The sequence below is a fragment of the Tauraco erythrolophus genome, chromosome 4 (genome assembly GCF_009769465.1).
Source record: "Tauraco erythrolophus isolate bTauEry1 chromosome 4, bTauEry1.pri, whole genome shotgun sequence".
NCBI lineage: Eukaryota > Metazoa > Chordata > Aves > Musophagiformes > Musophagidae > Tauraco > Tauraco erythrolophus.
In genome coordinates, this window is record NC_141468.1 from 34,452,689 (window position 1) to 34,473,688 (window position 21,000).

Genomic DNA, 21,000 nt, shown 5'->3' on the forward strand with positions numbered 1-21,000 from the left:
AACCTTTCATTCTTTTTCTACCTGTGGCAAAATATCAGATTAGTGTCTTAAATTGAGCAATAGTCCGTAATTGTTACCCCAGCTAAATGTATCTCACATAATGATATTATACCAAAGCAAATAAAAGATGGTATTTTGTGGTAGCCATGAGCAAAGAAGGGAGTGATCCAGGTCTCTAATGCTGATTCCTGCAGAATTTTTTCTGCTTTCTCTCCACATTGTAACCTCAAAAGTCCTCTCCTATCTATCAGTAGCATTCATGTTTAGGTATTGCATTAATTAACATGTTGCATTAATTATCACTTTAACTGTAAGCCTTCTCCTATATCCATGTATGGATAAAATTTAATTGTCTGCTGGCTTCTAGAAATAGCCAGCACTGAATAAAACTGATCCATTAACTCATCATAATTTCAGTCCCCAAACCAAGCTTGTGGGATGCAGATTAGTTCAAGAGATATTCGCTAATGCTGAGAGATGCATGTTCAATTAAGTGTCTTCTTTATTCAATGGCAGTCTTCTTTTGTGTGGAATATAGCCCATTATCATTTATATGGGTATTTTATGTCGCTATACAGTTAGATGGAAGTGTAAGTATCCCCCTTCTTGCCCAGACTGTCAGTGACATCCCTTGTTTAAAGTATTTTTGAATGCTAATTAGGTTTTCACTGCCCCTGTCTTTAGTGTCTGCTAGAAGGCAGTTCCCATCCAGTAACCACCTTGAAGTTACCATAGATCTTGCTAATTATCTGTTTCCCCATAATTCCAATGGATAAGACCCTGCACAGTCTGTGACAAACGGGGCCTAAATTATGCAGTAAGTGCCCCTGGATTCTCTGACTTTCTAACGCAGCAAACTGAAAATACTGCAGCTTCAGGTAAATTTAAAAAAATGACATTATTATTGCATTCAATATGAAATGAATAATCCATGAAAGAAATTCCTTGTGTTATTTGTCACAGTAAATTAAACTTGTTTTACCCTACACCTGCATTTCTCCTCCGCTTCCAAAATGTACATGAAATGAAGAACCGAAGGGCAAAAAATTATCAGGGGCGACTGACAGCAGTTACACTGGCTACAAGATAATATAGGATTTGGGGCACTAAGGAAGCCTTGGGATATGATCTGAGATTCAGGATTCAGAACTCAGTGTGAATGTTTCTGCTTAAAAGGCAACCTTGTAAAAAACCTAGCTGGTTAACGTGTTAAATGGCACGAGAGGAGTGCAATTTCAGTCTGTCTGCACATGAGAAAAGAGTGCTGAGCTGCTTGTAGCTGTGCTAAAGAACATTTGGCAGAACATCGCTATCCAGAAAACAACAGTTTTATTGCTAGATCCGTACAAGGACCTGAAATGTTGCACTGCCTAAACTTTAGGATGGAAGGGTGTGTCTCAAGTAGTCAAGAGGAGAACCTGAAGCGAGGCGTGTGTCTTAAAGCTGACCCTTCTCCTTACAGGAGTGTGAGAACAGACAGGCCAAGGCACCGCCCGACTCCCAGAGCATCTGGTGACTTTGCCTCACGGACTTTGGTCCCCACCACAGCTGCTCTACCAAAGTCACTGTTCCTGTCACCAGGCTGGGGGCAGCCTCAGGACAGGGGGAAAGAAAAAATACTGTACCTTGCGTGGTGTAGCAGCACTCAGTGACAGAAGGGACACACTCCCAACTCCCATCGTGAAACTGGGAAGTCCTCTGTTTTCAATCCACATCAAAGAATTCTGTAGCTCGAAGCAGCAGCCCAACACCCTCGCTGTCAGATGATGTGAAATGCCTCTCATGCTTCAGCTCTCCTCTTCCCACCATCAATATCCAATTCATTTCATCCAATTCATTCCCCCTCTACTCTGCCCTGGTGAGGCCAAATCTGGAGTATTGTGTACAGTTCTGGGCCCCTCAGTTCAAGAAGGACAAGGAACTGCTTGAGAGAGTCCAGCGCAGGGCCACAAAGATGATTCAGGGAGTGGAGCATCTCCCTTATGAGGAAAGGCTGAAGGAGCTGGGTCTCTTTAGCTTGGAGAAGAGGAGACTGAGGGGGGACCTCATTAATGTTTATTAAATATGTAAAGGGTGATTGTCATGAGATGGAGCCAGGCTCTTCTCAGTTGCATCCAATGATAGGACAAGGGGAAATGGATATAAGCTGGAACATAGGAGGTTCCGCTCAAACATGAGGAAGAACTTCTTCCCAGTAAGGGTAACAGAACACTGGAACAGGCTGCCCAGAGAGGTTGTGGAGTCTCCTTCTCTGGAGATGTTCAAAACCCGCCTGGACACGTTCTTGTGTGATCCAATCTAGATGGTCCTTCTCCGGCAGGGGGATTGGACTAGATGATCCTTTGAGGTCCCTTCCAATTCCTAACATTCTGTGATTCTGTGATTCATTTAGGCGAGGGCTAAGGATGGCACATGTGCAGCCCGCCAGCCCCTGCAGCACAGAAGGCTGCATACCCTTGGGACTAAAACGTTTCTGGAGCCATGTGAGAGCTGCGGCTCCAGCCTCCGTCCAGGGAACGTGTCTACTACAGAGCCCTTATTCCAAGGCAAAGCTGCCTCACTTTCTGCGTGATTTTGGGGGTCCCATCTAATTGATGAGCTCATGATCTCACTAGCTCGGACTGCAGGAGTGAGACGTGTTGTTCTTCATATGTGTTTATTTTGTGGATCCAGATGGTCACAGGGACATGAGATGAGTCCCTTGCTGCTGAGCATGCTGTGGGCAGTTTGCTGCCTTAGTGAGGAGAATTTCCACTAGGTGGGAGATCATCTGAGATTTTTGAAGACTGAAGCTTTAAAAGCCTTCAGGGCATCCCTTTGTGGGTCTGTCCCTGAGACCTTGGCTGTAATCCTAACCTGCACCTGCACAGATCCTGTGCAGAGTAATTGCTAGCAATGTTTGAATCCAGTTTTAACTGAGGGAGGGGAGTGCATTAATTTGTATCTTGAATGAAAACTAATTTGGATGCTGGGGTGTGATTCTGCAGTGCAGATTGCCAGGGGTACAGACATTCACCTATTGATTTATGACGTGAACTGCAGGTTATTCAGGTACAACTAGTAGAAGGTTTTGATATGAGAGCTGCAGCTTTGCTGCCACCTCTGTGATCCGATGGTATCTGCAGGGTGAACTGTTCCTGATCGCTTGGCCCCTTTGACCTTTGCTCCAAGGGCTCTGGGCAGGACCGGGTTGTGCAGGACAGACTTCGTTGCTTTTTTATACCACTGTGAAAATCCAGAGCAATGACATGGTTCTAGCTTGAAAATGAAAGTTTTATAGACCTGTCACTACAACTGTCTGTCAGGCATCCCTCAAATCAAGTGTCAGACGTATCATCCATAGGTGAGAAAAGCATTTAACAACTTCCAGACATGAAGATGGCACAGCTTTCTAAACACATGTATCACTTTGCAATTTAAAGCAGGTTAGACATTTTCAAGTTGATTTTTCCCTCTCTGTTGGGAGGATATCAAGGCCACTGAATGTCACCCAAACTGGCGTGTGACTTTCCCACCTACTCAGCTATCACCTGAAAAGACAAACCAGTGTAGGAGTCCATGGACATTTCCACCTACTGCCTCTCAACAAGAGTTTTGGCAGGCTGCTCTGAAAGTGGGTGGCAGAGCCTCCCGGTCTCTAGAGCTTTCCAGGGAGGATGGTAGACCTCCATATTCCTGGGACATTGTGCTCCCCAGCAAAAACTCTGGTGGGCAACAAGAATCTCTGGGAAACGTCATGGTTGATGTCTCATGATAGGCTACCCCTGGCTGGCTGTCACCTCCATTTCGCAGACGACTGGCTCCTTGCTGGCCCCCATCCTGGCAGCAAGCTGGCTGCATGGACAGCTTGGCTCCGTGTCCGTCTGCCTGGCAGATTGCAAAAGAGCATGTGGCATTTTGGAGATACTGTAATGTCCCTGCTTGAAAAACATTCCTCTGTTTCCAAAATAAAAACACAAAAGATTTTTTGCTTCCACTAAGAATCTTAAACATTTGGCTTTTTTGGGGTTTGGTGTTTTTTTGTTGTTGGTGGTGTTTGGTTTTTTTTGTCTTGATTACAAGCAAAATACTCCAAACACTTCCATTCTGTTTTTTGGCCTGCCCTCCAGGACCCACTGGGGAGATGTTTAGAGCCCAGCTACATCCATAGCTTAATTACGCTCTACTAGCATCAACTATATAAATAGGAAAAAAATTGTTTTGTTTCAGACTGTCTTCTGGCACTCTTATGCTGTTGGAGCATTGGCTGATACAAGAACAGATGTATAAATCACCTGGGCTCTGCACCCACATACTGGGGGCTTTTCCAAAGGGATGCTTTATGATCTGGCTATACTCACAGTCGGTGAGGATTAACACTCCGAACGCCCTTTGTTCTTCTCCTCAGTTCTGCCCTACAGTAAATAGAATTGAGGATGACTTAGTCCTCTGTTTAAATGATATCTAAAATGCAAGACTACAACTCCTCTCCAAGTGAGTAAGGAGAGACAGTGGAGGACTCTGAAGTAATGCCCACGGTGAGAACATTCACTTTTGCCATTCTAGCTGTTCACAGTATTATTGGCTTGTTCTTTTGCATTAAATCTTTTCCCATTCTTTTCTGCTACAGAAATGTAATTTGCATCATGTCTTTCTCCCAGGAGGGAGATGCTAGAAACTCCTCAGGAGTTGATTAAGATTTTTCTCACTGAGTTCACATTTGTCTTGTAATGATTTGTGAGTAGCCTGACTAACTGTTTAAAATACTAATGCCAGAAGTTTGGTTTAATTGACTAAGACATGGATATTCTATAAACTTCACAAATTCTTTCCTTATTTCTTTCATTACAACGGCCTGGGCAAGAAGTGGGTCAGCAATCATCATTAAAATCTGATTTATATTCTTCATGACTTCATTCTCTAAACTTCATACATTTTATACCTGCAAGATGGAATTTTTGTGATAATTTCTGCAAAAGTGACAGAACCATTGCAAAAAGGAAGTATATACTGAAGACATAAAGAGCTATGGTTAACTCTGACTCCAGCCGAAGGGGGTTTGTAATGGAACCATACCTATTGATCTAATACTTGTGATGTTTTTCCATTATCCATGCAAGTCAGGACTCCTCTCTAAATCACTTAATTCAACTCCTTTTAAGATTTCCTTTGCATCACAGGACAATGGCATACCTTTCATACACTTACACCTCTTCATATATTATCTGCTAATGAGTGCCCTTGAAAATAGTTTCTCTGGTCTTCACTAACTAATTAGGCAGCAGAAAGTCCAACCTATTAGCCAACACATTGATGAATATCTCAACATCAATATAGAACAAATAGACAGGCCTATGAGAGGCAAAATCAAATTTGTCTTTGTTAGGTTTCAAGTCAATTAAAGATGGGCTTCTATTGATTTTGAATTTTGCTGGGATTCCAGGAAATCAACTTAACAGGGTTGGGAGCCAAACTCTTGCTCTATTTAATGCCTCAGTAAGGCTCTTCCTCCTACTCTTTTTACTCTTCCACCATTTCCTCACATATTCTTTCACATTTATTTCTGTTAATCTTCCCTACCTGTTTTTCAGGCAGGATCTGAATTACTGCGATGTCAGCTATTAACCTTGGTGTGTAGTCTGACCTTGTAAAACTTCCTTATCCATCCTATCAGTTTTGCCTAACTGGGAATAACCACTTGCAAATGAAACACGCTTTGTGATTATGCCTCTGAAGTATGCCCTGTTTAAAACACCTCCAAATACCCCTCTAAATGTAGGAAATGGTGGTTCCTTCTGTTTTGCTGAAGACAAATGGTGGATTTTAAGCTCGTAAAATCTAAGGTATTCCTAGATTTAGGAAGAATTTATTCAAAACAATGCAAAGCTGCAATTCTAATAGTCTCTGGGTAAGTATTCCTTGGGTTAACTAAATTCTTTTTTTTTCTTATTTACATTAGTGTTCAGCTTCTTCCTTCTCCACAGGACTGACTAGCTGGCATATAAGCCAGGTGTCCCACTGCCCAGCCCCTCAGAGGCACGACTTGGTAGATATTCTCAGACCATGCCTAACACATACCAACAGAATTACATGTTTCACAAAATAAAGAGATATTCCAAAGTTTCTTTTAGGTCAACAAGAGCAATAGGAAATCTTTGTGTATACTGACCTAATGGCTGGCACGTTCTTGCAGGAAAAGGGAAACCTGCCCAACTTCTCCTCCTGCCCAAGGGGATTCAGATCTCCTTCAAATCTCAGGGTGTATTGGGCTAGAAAAAAGGAGAAAGAGGGAGCACACTTGTATCCTAGAAGTACCTGCACTTCTTCAGGTGTGAATGGGCCAGCATTTTAATAACTGCTCCTGGGACCATGACTTTAGAATAGAAAATTGAAAAGCAGTGCTGGGAACAGTACTTTTGAGTGAGCACAGAGGTGTTGAAATGCCTCACGTCTCCTCATTTTGTGGCTAGATGTGGTTGGATACGATCGTCTCCTCTTCCTCTGCTCTCAGCTGTCATACTTTCGCAGGGAGAAGTGAGCCATGCTTGGTGTTATTGAAAAAATGCACGGTTATCTGTCATGAAGAACTGGCTACAGGCTCCCAGGTAGCACAGAGGTAGGGAACTCATGTCCCACTATGGCACTCAGCTCCCTTACCTTCAACAGAAACCTTCTAGCTTTGTGTCTTGGCTCTTTGGACTTGCCATTTTGTGGCACCTAAGACCCCATGTGCTGAGTGCCAGCCTTATTTAAGGTTCTCCTTCCATTTCTGGGCACCCTTTCTCTCTGATCAGTGTTTTCCCTCTTATTCTGCTGAACTCCCTGCTCATTTCTCATAGAAACTAAGTGGGATATATCCTTTTTCACAGTTTAACGATTCCTGCGAATTGCTCATTTTCTTTTCACTGGTACAGTGAGATACATAGCATAGTGTAAAAGCTGTGCGTGCTAGAGTGAAAGCCCGTAGCTGGCTGCAATGTGTATGAGGCACCCCACCTACATGTAAACCTACATATTGAGAGAGGAAATTCACTTTCTCTCTCTCAAGAGTTCCTTTTGCAGGAATTTAACATTTTTTTTTAAGAGTTCCTCTTTCTTTGTGTCAGTCTGGTCTGGGATTTCTTTCAATCCAGTGTTATTTCTTCTCTCTCAATTCTCCAAATTATCTATTTTTTAGGTCCTTGCTTTCAAGCTCCTGAAGTCTCTTATCTGTCTCAGTAACTGTGTCTGAATGCTTGTTTAAGCCTGCCTCAACTTCAGTCACTCTACCTTTTATTGTAATTCCCTGAAAGAGGTTTGCATCAAAGGTTCCATTGATGTTAGCTCAGACAGTAATTCTCTAATGTCTGCCAATCTTCCTCTGTTGTACTTTGTTTGCAGTGCAACATTAGACATCCGAGACCTCCTGGGGTCCCAGTGCTTCTCTCTGGCCACTTGCAAAGACATTGATAATATCAGAAGTGCACCTCTGTACAAGCTTGCTGGCATCGGGGATTGCCAAATATTTTTAGGTGGGGCTTTGGGATGTTCTGCATTCTCTAAAAATCTTTAAGAAATGACATACTGATGGCTGCTTTGGATAACACTACAGCCATCAAGACACAACTGTTGCTCTGAACAGCCTCTCCCATCCATTTTTTCTTTTAGATTTCTGAACTTTTCAGGCTTTAATAGAGTGAGTTCAGCCTCTCTGGTCCGGTTTGGGACACATGACTCATGGGTGCACCCTCATGGCACTTCTACATGCAGATAATATAGAATTACTGAGGAAGATGCAGCACCCGTCCCAACTCCACTTATCATGTAAAGGTAGTTGCCCAGCCCCAGGTCTACAGTCTCAAGCTTTTCCTTTTGCCAAGAAGTAAATTCCCATAATTAAGCTTATTTCTCATTTATGCCTTTCTGGCCATATGAATATGGAAAAATGCCTGGCCTTGTATTCTGCATTTCTTTGAAGATGGTCTGTGCCTTCATCCTTCCTCCTAGTTCTCATGCTTCCAAGAGTAGAAGAAATGCCTTCTTTTTGCTCCCCTGCCCTTTCTTCCTTGCCTTCTAACTACCACTGCAAAAGTTATTCGTTAGCTCCTTAAAGCAGTTGTACTCGGTCTGAAATTGTGCTCTCCTCAGCTTCTTATACAGCCAGTGCCTGCCTGGATTGAAAGCAAATGCCCCATCCAGCGATGAGGCTGCCCGATGTGCTTTCCCCTGGCTAAAGAGAAAAGGTATGTGCATAGTTATCCAATGTTACAGTAATGATGATATTACGATGGTGTTACAATGATGTAAAATGTGTATTTAGAAAATTCTGAGGAGACAGATGAATCCTGAATCCCATCTTCCTCTGGACTTTGCATGTCTCTCTATGAACTACACAAAGTTCACGGTGAATTTGTTTCCCAAAACACTCATCTGGAGACAGACACCTAGAGTCCCCAAGAGCCCATCAGAGAGCCTGCTGTTAAAACTGTGCCAAAAAAGATCACAGTTGTCATCTGCTATAAATTTACCTTTTGGTGAATGTTACTCTTCACACTGAAGCTACTCTGACACTAAGGGTAAAAAGCCCAGGAGGGCTCCCACATAAGGCAGAGAAGCTCATAACACAAGGAGAACCCCACACTGCGCTTTGAGTGAGAGCCTGGACTCACACTCAAGTCTCAGCTCACATTGTTTTTTGGGTGGTTTGGTAACTCAGACATGCACTTCAGACACACAGAAAAGCAGATTGTGGAAGATGCACGCATGTCTCGAAGCAGCACCTGCTGTAGCAGCCTGTTTTGACCTGGTAGAAACATCATGTGTTTCGTGCCAACCCTGATGTTTATTGCTGCAAAGGCCTTTTCTTTCCCCCGAGCTTGGGTTTATAACAGTACCACAATGAACCCTACAGCTCCCATGCTCCCCGTCACGGGAACTGTAGAGACAGCCTAAAAGAGAGAATTCTGCACAGATGTCATGGTTTGATGTGGAGGGGGGGCTGTTTCTGGTGGCAGGAGAGGGGTTTTGCTCCCTGCGACCTCCCCGGTTTTGGAACCGGGTTAGGCTTAGTTCTGGCCACCAGATCAGACTGCCATCCCCCTCAGGCTTGAGCCAATAGGGCACCTCTGCGAATTGCCCTATTTAAGTCAGGACAAAGGGACCGGAAAAGGTGCTTTGCCCAGGATCGAGGAGAGAAGGGAGGAGGGCACTGCCCCCGCTCCCTGGCTCCCGGCCGGGCAGCTGCCTGCGTCGGGCAGGCGCCGCCCACGGAAAATGGCGGCGGCGGAGCCAGCTGGGGAACTCGGGGGCACCCCACTCCCGGGGTGCCCACTGGGCTGAGTTCACCTGGAGAGGACTGAGATCTGAGAGAAACAGCTGCATCGACAGCAGGTCAGTGAGGATGGAGCGGGAGGAGGTGTGCCGGAGCCGAGTTTCCCCTGCGGCTGATGGTGAGATAGCAGGCGGCCCCCCTGCAACCAGGACGGCCTCGGTGGAGCAGCGACCCACTCGCAGCCCGTGGGGAGAAGATGCCTGAGCCTGAGGATGGTCGTGTTGGGGTGCACGACAAGGCAGAGAGGCATCTGGAGTCTGAGTGACGACCCACGCCGGAGCGAGTGGCTACAGCTCCCTAAGTACCCGAGACTGTGGTAAAGCCCACACCGGAGCAATCTGTGGGGAGGATTGTCTCCAGTGGGCTGGACTCACGCTGGAGAAGTTTGTGGATTTTTCCTCGTGGGTAGGGGATCCATTGGAGCAGGGGAAAAGGGTGTAAGGACTCCTTCTCCTTTAAGAAAGAGGCAGCAGTAACAGCACGGAATGAACTGACCTGCACTCCCCCAGTCCCTGCCCCCTGTGCTGCTGGGGGGAGGAGGTAGAGCCGGGAGGAAAAGGAAGGTGGGGAGGGGAAGGTGTCGGTTTTAAGATCTGGTTTTGTTTCTTTCTGTCCTCTCAAGTAATCGGTTTTTGTTTCCCTTTGTCCTTCTAAGTAATCATTAATAAACTGTTTTGCTTTGAGAAAAGCTCTGCCTGTTTTGCCCAGGACCATGGTTGGTGGGTGCTCCCTCTGTTCTTGTCTCAACCCTCAGTCCCTTTGTTTTTTTTTCCTCTCCTCTCTACTTTACTGGAGAAGGAGAGACTGTGTGAGTTTTAGTTGCTGGATCAGCCTAAAACCACGACAACAGATGATATTATTCTCCTGTAAATTAAAACGTGGAGAACTTTATCACTTTCTCTGGAGATGAAGAAATCAATCAGCGATCCTTGCCCTCTAAGGAAAGAGATATATGAACGTGTTTCCTTTGCTTTAATCTACAGGAATATCTGTACATTCTGTACTTGCTTTTTTTTGTTCAGTTCTCTCCTTGCCCAACATCTCATAGCCCTGATTTAGGCACTAATATGCTGCCGTGAGTTCCCATCCCCAGGCAGCTTCATCATCTCCAAGCTGTGCAGGCTTAAACTCTTAACCTGTCGTAATACCATGATTAAGACCCATCATACATTCGAACGGTTCAAAAGCCCATCTCTGCTTCACCACCGGACACTCTCTCTTTCTCAGTGAAAGGCAAAATCAATTGCCCCCCACATGGAACAGAGGGAAGCCAAGTAGACAGTTTCCATGGCATTTTACAGCGTGATAGCACAGCTCCCTGGCCGTGTTTATTCTGTGCTCCTAGTTCTGCTGTTTGCAACCTTGCTGGTCTTCATGGATGAAACAGAATAATTCCCTCTTTCTCCTTCATCCTGCCGATAATTTGAAGTGACTTTAAATGACCATAAACTTACGTTGTAGTATTACACAGGTCCTTTTGACTTTTAGATCACAATGCAGCACTTTGCATTACTCCTGTTAAAATCAGTAAGTCATAGGTCTTCCCAATACATTATTTGTTGTTTGGGTATTCCTAAGATAGCTCCGTTTTTAACGGTAATCATAAGGACTGAACAAATACATAGTGTCTAATGTAAGATGGTAAATGATGGTGAATCATGAGACTATGAAAGCTCACTAGTAATGTTACGGGTAGCACAGGACCTGCTCGCAGAAAGGATTTCTTGCTTTGTGCTATGTGGTCTCCGAGGGTGTACGCCTGTGTGTGTGTTAGTTATCTCCTACTTCCCTGTACAGTAGAATATAAGCAGTTGAACAGTAGTAAGCCTGGATGCTCACTGCCAGACAAAAGCTTAAATCAAAACAAAAGAGGAAAGCTGTGGTTCTGCACTAAGCACAGACGGTAGATATGCTAAAACAGAGCATTTACAGGAACCGAACAAAAATAACTGCATATGTGAAAAGCATCTCCTTTTTGGCAGTTCATATCAGTCCGATTTCTATCTTGCCTTCAGGAAGAAAAGAGCTCCCATTGTTTAGTGACATTTCCGAATATTTATAGTTCTCTAGTAGTAACCTTTTGTTTGGTAGATAGTGGAGTTTGCACAGCATGCTGAGTATGTCATTAAACATTTGCCTGAAGATCTGAGTGTTAGCATCAATGACAGAGTTTCCTAAACATGTCACATTTTCTTTGGCTGTCATGAAAAATTATAGCTACTGTGCCTCACACTTTAATAGCAGCTATTTGTGATATTTTAACCTAATGTACAGCCCCAGAGGAGAAACAACAGACACAATAAAGCATCTGCCAGTGACTTGCTCGAACGAAGGGACTCTAAGCATTATTAGGATGCCAAATTAAAGAGAAAAGGCTCTTGTGTCAAATGCCAAAGGGTCTCGGTGTTTGTTAACTTCACTGTAATTTATGTCTTATCTCTGAAAGCATATAAAGAGAAAGAAAATAAATATTCCTTTCCTCTCTATTGTCTCTTTCTCTGTGCTTAGCCACATAGTTCTTATGACAGGAGGGGTTAAATTCTTTAAAATGATGTATCATCACGCTTTTTATTTTTAACAATGTAAATACTTAATATGAAGGATTATCTGCCAGTGTATATTAGTAACGTTAATTTTTCTCAATGCAAATTATAAAAAGTAACATGAAAATTGAGTAATTTGGGTATTTTGGATGACATATGGAAAAAAGACATTTGTGTTACATATTTCCATCTTTTCTCTTAATCATCTTGCTCTTTTCTGTAAGAGAAAGCCAAAAAAAAAAGAATATTCCAGGTGTCTGTAACAAGAAAACTGTTCTTTTCCTGTTCGTCTGGATTCTTTCCCTGGTTTTGTCAAAACTTCTTGTGCCATCATTACATACACCAGGAAACTTATCCATACCCTAATTTGTCCATCTGTGAAATGAGAATAGAAACACTTGCTTCCTTCCTAGTTAAATTCAGCCTTGTTTGGAAGTGTTTTAAGAACTTGGAGGGAAAATGATATAGTCGCACAAATGATAAGCTCTTGATTTATATAAATTCAGAGATTGGTCCCATATAATTAGAATGACAATGCCAAAAGCTGAGGTCCAAGGGAAACACAAATAACTGCCACTGATAGCAGCCAGTTAATAGATTTTCCTGTGATAGAGTTCTTGAAGTCTATTTTAAAAGCACAGATGAATACATCATTCTGGAGCAATATCATCAGCCACCTAGACCTCTTCGCCTTGGAGTAAAGGAGCCACTGTAGGATTTATAACAAAGGACCAAACTCTGCAGTCCCATGTGTGGCTTCACTGTATATCATTTTCTTTAAAGTATTTGTTTCCCCACAGGAAGAAAAAAATCCATGAAATGTGATGTTGTTTTTGCTTGTCCTCGTGGACATTCAGTAAATCAGGCCACATTACAGCAGCTATGTTCACATTTCAACATAAAACTGTGATATCACCTAAGCAGCTTTGTGAAATATGTTCTCAATAAACAGGACTGAAAAGTAAAGTTGCTATCTGAATTAAAGAACAAAGCAATCTTAAGGAAACTCAGATTCCCTTTTCAGACCTTATTGCCCAATATATTGTAATCGTTGGAATACGCACATTTATAAAGTTTTATTGAGAATTTGTTAATTGCACTCTCTAAGCAAGGCACCCAAGTGAGTTTCTGCAGGAAAGTAAAAGTCTAGCTGAGATCATCTTCCTAATTGTCCACAGACTGCATTTTCTATTTTTGTCGACTGCATTCACCTCTCTGAAACAAGTCTCATGCTTCTAGCAGATGTGTTAGCATCAGTACATCCATCATTATGTGCCTTACCTTTGCCTTGTAATGCAGCTCTTGATCCTTCCTCTCAGGAACACCAACATGCATTCCTGCCTGATAATGGTATATCTGGATGAGCACTATCATACACTACTTTTTGTAAGAAGATTATGAAGACAGAGCCGAAGCTTTTTATTACAGTCTGATCACAGGGAATTTGTGTGAATATTGCATTTCTCTCCTCAAAATTTAAATGGCATTAATTACTAGAACTGAAGGATTGTGGCTGTCGCACATTGCTATAAAATCATTCAGAGACAGAACTGAGACTTGGAATCCTACTAAGATTATCCTTTCAAACCAAGATTGCCAAAAAGGAAAGAGTACAATCTCAGTAGCAGGTCTCTTCAAAACAGGTGTTTCAACACTTCATAAAAAGAACAGGAATTTGGCACCTAAATATAACGGACACAAAAATAAACATGCAGCCAAGAAAAGCAGAAGTTGTCCTTGTGTAGGAGCCTACTTTTTGTCTCAGGTCCATGAGAAGTCTTAGTAGCAATTACATCAGCAATGCGATCTCTCACTGGTTACAGCTTGGGCTTGGATGCTGTCCGTGTCAAGGACTACGAATGTTCTTCAGAAGACGTCATCAGGATGGCCTTGCCCTTGCATAGCAATACAGGCTCACTGGGATTCAGGCAGTTTAAAAACAAAGTTCAGCTAGCCATAGCCCATAGCTCAGCAGCAAAGTATAAATTCAATGTGAGTTGTTGTTGATCAAAAACTTCCTGTGAGTTGGACATTCCCCTGTCTAGAATGAAAAGAGAGGTAACATAGCACTCAGCCCATTGTATAAACTGTGTTTTTACTTTTATAACACATGCAAATGTTGTGAGAAGGTATATGTGGAGGTAAGCTGAGTTGCTAGTGAAGGACAGAGGAAGGGGGAGAAGGAGGGAGGGAGGTTACAGAAGGAAAAGCAATCTACAACAAGGTGGAAGAAAGCATAAACCATCCTGATTTATACTTTTTCTCCACCCCTTCTGTTGATTGCTTTTCCTTCAAGAGACACATCTTTTCTCTTCTTCTACAAGATGTGATGTGAACTGATTTACGATGCCTTTCCAACAGATAGTTAACCCACCCTCCTATTCAAGAAAAAACATTTACAAATTAATGAACTTTACCTTGTTCAACTAGCTTTCTTTGTTTTCACCAGTTTGTGGGTTTTTTTTATTTCATGCCAATCAACTCTGCTGGCAATATATAGCACACCATTGAATTTGTTGCCATAAGTAGCAATAATAAGAAGTATATCCATGTTGGCTTAAGTGAACCACACAGCAGTAAGTACTCGGAAAATGTCAACTGTAGAGGAGCCTTGGATTGTTCTGTGCTTTGCAGTATTGCACAGGTCTGCGCATTGGCCGTGCGATGGGTAGAAGTGTATAACACATACAGCTCAATTTTTCCCCTGTTTCACAACTCTGATTATACAAATTGCTATTCCTTTTTGCAGGAGCTGCTTAATAGGGGGAGGAGTAAAGAAGAGGTAAAAGCGTCTCACAGAGCTGCCTCAGCCTTGTCCACCCAACATGGCATTAGGGCAAAAGCGCGAAGGGAACTACGTGAGTAAAACTGTGTTCTTGCAGGCAACAGCACGAAGTCCCCTCCTGAAAGAACTGAAGCCAGCCTTGTGATCCACACTGCAGCCAGGTGGGCCAACAATGTGTCCAGGTGGCCACAGCCTGGGTCTAGAATGAGCTGAACCCTCAGTTTTGCAAGTGTGAGAGTCACTTGCATATTTGAAACACCATTTTAATTTGTAACAGACAGTTTACATAACGCTGCATATAAACGCTTCAAAGATATAAGGAGTAGTGACTACTTGTGACATATGTGAGAGGGAAATTTCCGAACTTAAAGAGAAAACACTGCATTTGTTGGCAAATAATTCCGCAAGGATCACATCTGGAAAATGCTATAGAATAGGACAAAAAAGCATTCCTATATTTTCAACCAAGATTTTCTGAGAAATTCTCCAATTGTATAGTAACTTTTTAGTATGACATAAACATTTGAGAAGCCCAGATGTTGTGAAATGCAAACCACAGTGATCCAGTTTCCAGTAGCGAATTCCAGTCAGGATTAGTTTCTACCAGAAAACAGTAATCCTTATGGGTACTTGTGCTAACGAGGCCAGTGGGGTTCTCATTTCCCTTCACATCATCTTCCCTGTTCAAGCAACAATCTCCTGTTCTCTACCAGCCCCTCTGAGGTTTCAGATCTGACAGTTGAGGGGAAGCACAGGACAACCTGCACCTCCTGTTTTTAGGGCAATGGAAACAACAGTTTCGCATTCATGCTAATGTGGCTGCCAGGCTGAGGTTTCTCTTAGCAGGAACCTGCTGCCCTACTGCTCCAGACAGTGATGTGGTGGCTTTCCTGACTATTCGCTGTCAGCTTCCGTGTCAATGGCTGCCTTCAGCTTGCTGAGCGCTTGCTGAACACTTGCAGATCATCTGCATCTGACTTAGCCACTTTTTGGCCTTCCGAGGCCTCATGTATTTATATCAGAGCCTCTGCCTGATGCTGGTGGTGGAAGAAAGGATCTGGATGGCTCTTGTTTCAATCCCAGTAAGTACAGCAGTACTTTTCCATGTGAACTCCCACGTTGGCCTTTTAATGCAAGGTCCTTCTGGGAAGTAGCTCTCTGTTACAGAGATTTAATAGAGCACCCAGTTGACAGAGCTGCACTGTCTGCTAGGGGCCTCCAGGAATACTAAGAACTTAAGAGCAAGAATAGGATTTCGTGTCTGATGCTTATGTGGAAACAAAGACGGCTTTCCAAAGGTCTCTCTCTACAACCTGCACCAAAGTGACCTGTCAGGGTTTCATCTCTACTTGACATTTTGGCAGTGCTCTTCAGGTAAGAACTGAGGAGGTTTGATTTTCTCAGAACTTGACTTGAAAGGGTTTTCAACAGTTCTGCTTCTTATTCCCTTCTGGCAAGAACAAAGAAGAAGTTTTCATGTGGGAATCTCATGAAGCAGAAAATCCAGCTCTTGCCCCGCATTGCCTCTTGGCGACAAGGGGCACAAGAGTAATTCAGTCCGTATCATAGCCTCGACACCATTTGTGTTCAGAAGAGGGACTGCTCACTGTCCCTGCGAGAACCCTGTGTCATTTCTCAGACTGTCACTATCTAGATGATGTATCAAAAAAATGTTCAGTTCTGAGTCTATGTAAAACTCCTACCCCCACCTTCAAGCACAAATGACATATTTTTAATTCAAAATAGACCTTCATCTTTGCCCATTGGTAAGTAATAGAGAACAATGTAAATAGGTAATATAACATTTCTTTTGTGTTCTATATTATAGCATAAGTTATCAGAAACAATGACTCTGGCACAATAGTACTGACACCTTTGAAAATGGTTTTGTGCTGGCTCACCCATCATATTTTCCTTCCATGGAAGAAAAATACTGCGAAGTCACTTAGGAGGAAATGAGTTCTGGAGGTATTTAATCATTTGTGCAAGTGCAAGGTGTGGGATGGGAGATAGGATTCACAGACAGCAAACAGCAGCAAGACACTGAGAGAATGTGTACTCCAAGTGCCGTTAATTTGCATTGAGTACACGGGGCTAGGGGAAGTGATCTAATTAATTAAACCATCTCACTGAAATGGATTCAAAATAGGTTTACTTTAGCATGAAAATCAGCTTTAGCCTACATTCCACATAGGTTACATTGAGATAATTTATTCTATATCTGAACAAGTTCAGATACAGATTATGCAGTACCGCTGGTTTTATAGAGTGAAGTTACTTGTGCAAATGTTCCTCAATATCTGTATGCTGTTCCTCTCGTTTTGCTCATTTGACAATGTCAGTACAGACTAAAAATTAAAGAATGAGACTCATGAAAGGCTGATTGTTTCAAGAGGCAAAGGTCAACTGACCCAATGGAAGTCTGCGGTAGCCTTTCACCTCCAGATATCTGCAGCAAAAAACATTGGAGTTTGATAACGTCTATTTACTCCTTTGTGTTCACTCAGCAAATCACAATGCAAGTCAGTAGGATTAGCTCAGACTTATGATAATGGGAGTGATGTATATCTATGTTGAAGAACACTGACGAGCCAGGTAGAGGGAGTCAGACTAAAATAGCATCTGTTTGATCAGCACCTGTCTCTATTCACTTTTATTATCTTCATCACATTCCCCATACAATAAAATGGGTGTTATTTGCGTAGATAATACATGAGGGAGAGGAGTCCACTATGTACACAGATGGTAGGCTTTCATCTCAAATTAAAATTATCATCTTTTGGTAGCCCAAAATTTGTTTAAATTAAAACAATAAAGCCCACAGGAGTGCAAGGAACAACCGTATTGTTGTATGGCTACCCTATTTTCTCAGACAATGAAAGATTATCTTTAATCTAAATATTTTTAATTTTAATTTTGTCTGAGTTTTTACCATCTGTGTGTGCACTGAACTCCTCCCTGTGCTCTCAGCAAAGCTCTTAGTCTCTCAATGAGGGATCTAGAAATAAGGCAGCCTGAAGAGATGTTCATCAGATCAAAATTTACTTTAAAAGAAAATTTTAATAACTGGAAAGTTAAAGAGCTGTTCAATGCGAAGCTACATACTCTTAGGTTTCGCATTTTCTGAAATATTCCACTAAAGAAGAATGGATATCAGAAATATAGTAGAATATTTTGTCAATAATTCCACGAGTTGCTACAATTTTTAAAGAAGAATATGGCTCATTGAAAGCATTACTAAGTACCTGAAAGCTTGAGCTCACGATCTGATTTATGGTCAAGGGAATGATCATCTTTACAGTCCTCAGAACTGTTCTGTCACTGTGACCTGGGACCACTTGGGACAATAAGATTAATCTTGTAAGGTTTGTAGGACTGGCTCCTGAGAAACCACAGTTATAGAAGAACTGAAGATGTTCAAACCACACAATGTAAACACAGTTAGTTTTGTACTCATGGAAAATCCCTGTAGGAAAGTGTGTTCTCACTTCTGTTATTCAGTGTGTGAGGCAGTACGCGGACAAGCAGGAATTAGGCTACTTATTTTAAAAATGCCTGCTACAGAGGATTTGCATTATGTCCTATTCCTGAACATGACAGTTGCAAGCACAGGGAACAGGGGGTACCCAAAAACTCATAGGAAATCAAAGTCTAAGATTTTTTAGTAAGAATATCAATTTTTTATCACTCTCTGTCTATGTTGTAGTCATCCTGCCATCGAGTACTTCAGCTTACTTCATTTTCACCAGCTATATTCCTGCAACATACCCTTTGTAATCAACATGATTTGTAAATTACAAACTAGCACAGTCCTGGTATCAACACATCCAACAAGGTTCCTAAACAGGACATGACAAATCAATGCGTGAAAACAGGATATTATGAAAGAAGTTGTCATTAAGATCAAAGAGATCGAAAAAAGATGCTCTATAAACCAATGATTTAAAATACATATTTTAAATTTCCATCTACCAATCTCTCCCAAAAAGCATGCATGCCTTTTCAATATGCAGTTTTAACATGCAATTTCAATGTACATAAAATTCCTAATAAGAAGCCATATAGTAATAGGAGACAAGTAAATTCAGATGCAAGTTAGTTGACAGGCCACAAAATGCAAAACAACCAGAAAATAAGCATCCATTTTGCCTCTCTTTGTGATGTTTCCTTCATATGTAATAACTGGTTTTAGTATCCTGAAACAGACAGTAAAATGGATACCTACAAAACTGACTGCAGATAGGTAAAGTGTCATTAATTAAGCAATAATACTCTTTGAAACAAGTCATTACCAGCAGTTTTTGGTTATGGGCCATTAATATTTTAACTAGCAAGTCATTAATAGTGGTAATAACCAATTCTAAGGGGATTATTGCTTGAATAAACTATTTTTAATGATTTTAAACCTTCTGAAAACTTGGTCAGGTTTAACTTTAAATTTTGATCCTTTGAAATGCCTCTGCATGAAGAGCTATTTCTATTCACACGGAAACACAAGCATTGCTACCAGTACACAACACAATCTTGCATGGAATTTGCTCGCAAAGTGCATGGCAAAAGGTCTCCGCTGTCTGTATTATTATATCTGTGATGTTGATTCTCAGTCATGGCTTCTCTCATCTTCCTTCTTTTTTTTTCTGATGGCTGCTCTATAGCTTGCCTTGATCAGGGAGACCTGAGATACTTCAGTCATAGCCTCTAATCCCATCTCTTGCATCAAGCTCTGTGTCTCTTTTGATTTAGCTAGGTATGTACAATTACTCTCAGATGAGCTTCTGAGAGGCGAAGACGTATCATTCAGTTCAGGCAATATTATTTTTGTGCCTGTACACAGAGTAAGCCTAATATTTAGGCTCTGTCCCTCTATATCTATTAAAATACTGGAATTTATTTTACAGGTATCTCCCCAACAAGGTTAAATCATACAACTCAAGAGAAATAAGTTGACACTAAAATGTATATTTCATGAGAATAGTCCTAGATCTATATCATCTTCACATGAATATAGCTAGAGATAGGAAAGACAGATAAGAAAGATAAGACATAGAGAGCCTCTTACCCATCTGGAAAGCAGAGATCACTTTCCCTCAGGAGACACAGTATTTCCTAACTGCGATCCTATCAGGCTAGCCAGGAAGGAAATAGTACCTGTTTTATGACACTCCAGAATTCTCATCTCTAAGGCACTACTGGAAATCTAACTTTTTAAGCAGTCAACTCTTTCCTTGACTCAACAAACAGATTAAAAAGGCAACAGACAAAATCCTGGCCTCTACTTGTATAGTACGCTGGAGGAACAGGGTCCAACACTGTTCAGAAAGCAGAACCAGAAGTAAGTAAAGTATATCAGATTTTCTCATATTTTCATTTCCTCACCCTCATTAAATTACAGTCTGTCTTTAAAAATGGCCATCTTCTTCAATATATTTACAGGAGTTAAGTCTTTGTAACAGCGAACTATTTCGAGAGACATAAAAAAATGCCACCTTTCAGATTTGACAACTATTTTGAATTGTCAAGAACAGTAAGTCTAGTGGGCAGATTTTCTTCTGAGGCTCTGTTTCACAATATTTTAATACTAAATGTCTCTCATGTTGGGCCTGGCAGTTTCTGAGGGTAGAATTGCTGCCAAGCACAACCCAACAGCACCATGGGAGGGTCTCTACCGAGGAGTCAGTCAAGTAATCTCAGCCACTTCAGCATCAAACAGTGGATAATTTCACACAAAAATGTGAGAATGTATGTGGTCTCTTCCACAAACACTAAATATGCAGGTCCTGGTTTTGGCTGGGACAGAGTTAGTTTTTCTTTTTAGCAGCTAGAAGAGCTCTGTGTTTTGAATTTCGTCTGGGATTCATTATAAGAACATTGATAGCGCATCGATGTTTATAGTTGATGCCGAGACCTCGAGGACTTTTCAGCTTTCTATGTTTTGCCAGTGTGCAGGAGCACAACAGGCTTAAAGGAAGCATAGCCAGGACAAAGGGGACACATCTCCCCTCATGATTTGAACTTAGACTTGGGATTGAGGCTCAAATTGGTCAATGGAGTATTCTATATCATGCAGCATCATGCTCAGTAGATAGATGAGGCTTGACTGGGAGGAAGTTCTTGCTCTTTCGAGGGCTCTCTCAGACTCGGTCTCTTGGAGTTCTGTTTCATTCTCTTTTTGGGCCTCTCACTCATCTGAGATTGCAGTGTCGGGACTTACCTCTTTCGACATCACTTGCTGGGATGGGACAGTCGTTGGTCACCGGATGGTGAGCAGTTACACTGTGCATCACTTGTTTGTATATATTATTATCATTATACATATATGTATTTATATATTATTATTATATAATTTATTTTTGTTGTTATTATTGTTATTATTATTAAATTGT